The sequence below is a fragment of the Salvia hispanica genome, chromosome 4, assembly GCF_029641045.1.
Source record: "Salvia hispanica isolate PSC_SH4W2 chromosome 4, Shi_PSC_v1, whole genome shotgun sequence".
Lineage (NCBI taxonomy): Eukaryota > Viridiplantae > Streptophyta > Magnoliopsida > Lamiales > Lamiaceae > Salvia > Salvia hispanica.
The window spans coordinates 17,199,644-17,203,429 of NC_142695.1; the positions used below are offsets into that span (position 1 = coordinate 17,199,644).

The 3,786-nt window shown below is 36.8% G+C and overlaps 1 long non-coding RNA gene across 1 annotated transcript; it reads right to left on the reverse strand.

Moving 5' to 3' along the window:
• Positions 1 to 1,240: 1,240 nt before the first annotated feature.
• On the reverse strand, positions 1,241 to 3,544 carry LOC148927375 (uncharacterized). The gene is made up of 4 exons (XR_016128653.1): positions 3,223 to 3,544; positions 3,090 to 3,149; positions 1,965 to 2,026; positions 1,241 to 1,524 (listed from the first exon to the last, which is right to left on the reverse strand). It is a non-coding gene; the product is annotated as an uncharacterized LOC148927375 (long non-coding RNA).
• Between the last annotated feature and the right edge of the window lie 242 nt (positions 3,545 to 3,786).

Below are 3,786 nucleotides of genomic sequence, written 5' to 3' on the forward strand. Positions count from 1 at the left end.
TTCTAAGAAACTGTGGATTCCAAGTTGAGATCTTCGTGTTGTTACCACCAATAACGATGGTCAGAATCCATATCTTCATAATATTATTTGCACGTCATAACCATCATTCTCTTAAAAACATTGTAATTATACTCCCGCTCTCAACATGAAATAACAGCGCATTGCCACTTTTGACATAAGATTGTGTTTAACTTATTAGATCGCACGTATGATCTTCCCCCAGTTGTAGGATTACATCATTTAACATCTCCTCTTGTCTCGAATATTTTCTCGTTCGGAACTTCTCTTCAATTTGCACACCTTTTCCTCTTGAACTCATTATCGTACGTAATGTCTCTTCGCATTCTCATTATTCTTATCGTTCCGAAAGACAATAGTGAATTTGTAATTATCCAATTAAGTTCGAATTCGCACCACATATTTTCATTTGTCCTATCACTCAGAAAAGTGATATTGCAGTCGTTACAACTAAGTTCGATATCGTTCGATCTAACAGACATTTTGGGCATTCTATGTTTTCGTACAAAGTTCATAGCATCATACATCCATTCTATCAATAAATTCGCAATATACCTCATACTTCACTATCCATACTCTATTAATTAAAACGCTGTTCATATACCACATAGCTAATCATGCATAAACGCATATCTTTATACATCTCAAGACAAAACAACGTCATACTTCTCATTCACTTCAAGATCTCAATTTGCCAAAAGAAACGAACTAGCATGCTTACATTTGATGTTCAAAGATTTCTGAAATTTTCAACAATTTTCCCCAACATAAATATTTTCCTCAACCAAATTTCCACCAAAACAATTAGTCATTACCACTGAAAAACATTCACATCAAAATCCTTTCTATATACAAGTAGCAAACACCATGCAACTCTTTCAAAACTCATAACTCGTTCTTTTCTCCACACAACAAAATAATTCTTCCTTTTCTATACCAACATTTTCAACTTCCTCTTTCAAAAATTTCGTTACCTCTTTTCAGGTTGAGCGTGACGGGCGGATGTTGAGCCATTGACCCTTTAAAATTTATTTATTTATTTATTTTGATCTAGGGAAACGAATCTAGATCACGACAGAAAGAAGACTCTTGGGTCCAGAGCGAAAAGAACGTTGCTCTGATACCACTTTGTCACGCCCGTATTTTCTAAGGATAGAAAATACGGTTGATCGCGACTAGGGGATGATTAAAGAAGCGGGGAAGAAAGGGGGAAACACATATCTTTGACCAAAATATTTAAATAATTGAAATAACTTAGAAAACAACATAGTATCATTTCAACAAAGTACCAATTCTAAGAAATAAAGACTAGAAAGTAGACAATTTTGAAAAGAGTTACGTTCTCAATACTAAAACAATTTTAAAGAAAAGACACCTAGCGGAAGCGTTCAAGACACGGAAAATGCCGAGTATGAAGACACGACATATCCAACAATTAAGCCAAACATAAATAATCCATGAATTCTGCTCAACATCCTCCACGCTCGTCGTCGCTCAATCTGCACACTAAGAAAAATAAATATGCAGGGCTGAGTACTTGATACACTCAGTGGACACGTGCCAAATCAGTTTGTCAAGCCATACCGAGTAATCTTGGGGGTTTTAAATGAAAAGAACCCAAGTCACTAAAAGCATTTTCACATAAATTTCGGTTGCAACCATTTTCCATCCACATCACCATCACCATATCTGAACATACATGACAAGGAACGTGGCCACGAACCAAGTCACTAGACCGGCCAACTCCAAAGAGATAGCGCACGATCTACTGGGTGTACACTAGTCCGAGCAGGGTTTGCGGCCCTACTGGGACCCGAATTCGATTAAACATACATGGCATAGCCACTTCAGATAGGTTCATTCAAACACAAAACATGGCAAGACAAACAATTTTCACCTCCTTTCACATAAAAATAACATAGTCCTTATTTAAAACGAAAGCCCACCTCAAAATCTTACTCCTCAACCACTTTCTGTTCCCACCGCAAACAACGTGCACGAGCTCACCCTTTTTAAAATAACATGATATGCAAAAATCAGACTTTTGCAAAATAAATTAATTTAACAATGCATGCATCCTATGTGTGTGCTCACAATATCCTTTGTCGTTTGCTAGATGAAAAACATAGCTCTTTAACGTGAAACTCGAACTAAAATCAATTCGGAAATTAATTAATTAATTGAGCAAGAACAAACAAAACCCCCACTCAAACATCAAGTATTTCCAATCTAGAACTAAAATCTCCCCACTGCTGACCCAACTCAAATAATTAAATTAGCCCATGTCTAACTAGAAGTCAAATATTAAACATTACTAAAATCAATTAGAGCCCAACACTTAAAACTAAACAATGAAAAGAGGCAGTAGCCTAATATACTCCCTGCACCACACGTATATACTCCTTTCTCAACACAAGTATGTATTAGTATATATTCCCAACTCAACATATTTTAATAAAAGGGGTGGAATGAAAATAATTATATACTCCCTTCTCTAAACTATCGAATACTTCCTCTCTCTCTCCTGTAATTCTAACACCTCTTTCTCAACACAGCAGCTCTCTCACTCTGTTCCATTCTTCTACAAAACACAATTTGGCAAAACCTTAATCCCACTCTCATCTCTCCAATGAAATCTCAACTTAAGAATTACAAATCCCCAATATTAGAAGCACAAGCTACCTCCATCTTTCTCCCTTTCGGTTTCTCCTCACCGTCGGTAAAAGTCGCCGCCGCAAGCTCGGTACGGAGCTGCTGTCCGTCGACGCCACTGCCCAGCCCGTTCATGTCAGGTAAGCCTCTATCTCCCCTTTCCCATTCTTAACTTTTATTAGGTTCTCAAATTATTCAGTTTCAAATATTAATGGGCATGCAGAAACACCTTCCAGAATTAAGGTTGAAGAGAGAACAAAATGGCAACTTCTAGTAGCATTAAAGATCGAGGCTTTAACAAGAACTATCAAACAACAGTTTCATCAAGTTCAACAAATCTGTTTCCGTGGACTACCGTGAGTGTGTGAAACTATATCATGGAATGAAGAGAAGAGAATTTTAGAGGTTAATGGGTATACCTTTGGAAAGAAGAAAACTTGTTAGCAAACGGGACTACGGGAGGATCTCTCGGTTTCAAACTGTAATATCACAGAATTGGCTACAGAATTAATACGCGGAGATTTCGTATTCATGAAATCGAAGGGAGTTTACCTCTGATTGGAAGGGAGCGATTTCGATTGCAGGGAGGTATTTCACAATCTTGAATTCACAGTTTTCTTTCTACTCTCTCGGTGCTGAACTCTCAATCTTTTGGTGGACGGAGAAAACTGCAGTGAAGATGGCTTCACTCCTGAATTTTTCTCTCAGAATTTTGGATGTGAAACAATGGGAATTTGTGGGATTATTGTAAGCAGTAACCGATTGATATTGTTGACGGAAAGATATAACAAATTTTGTAGAGATTGATTTGTTTGTTGGAGAGATTTTAGGGAGTGGCGAGGTTGATGAAGAAATCGTGTGGAAAGAAATTAGGAGAGGGAATTTATGTTGACCAACAATTTGACTACAGATATTGATAATAAATAGCTAAAATAAAGTAGTCCCATTCAAATAAGGATAATTAGGCTAGAGGAAAATAAATAAATAAGATGTTAGGCCCAAATATTTGATTTAGAACATTAATTAAATTGTGGTATTTTATTTTAGTACTTTTTATTGTTCCAAGCACTCGTAAACGAACGCCCCGAATTCCTATCGACAAATCTCACGTCAAGC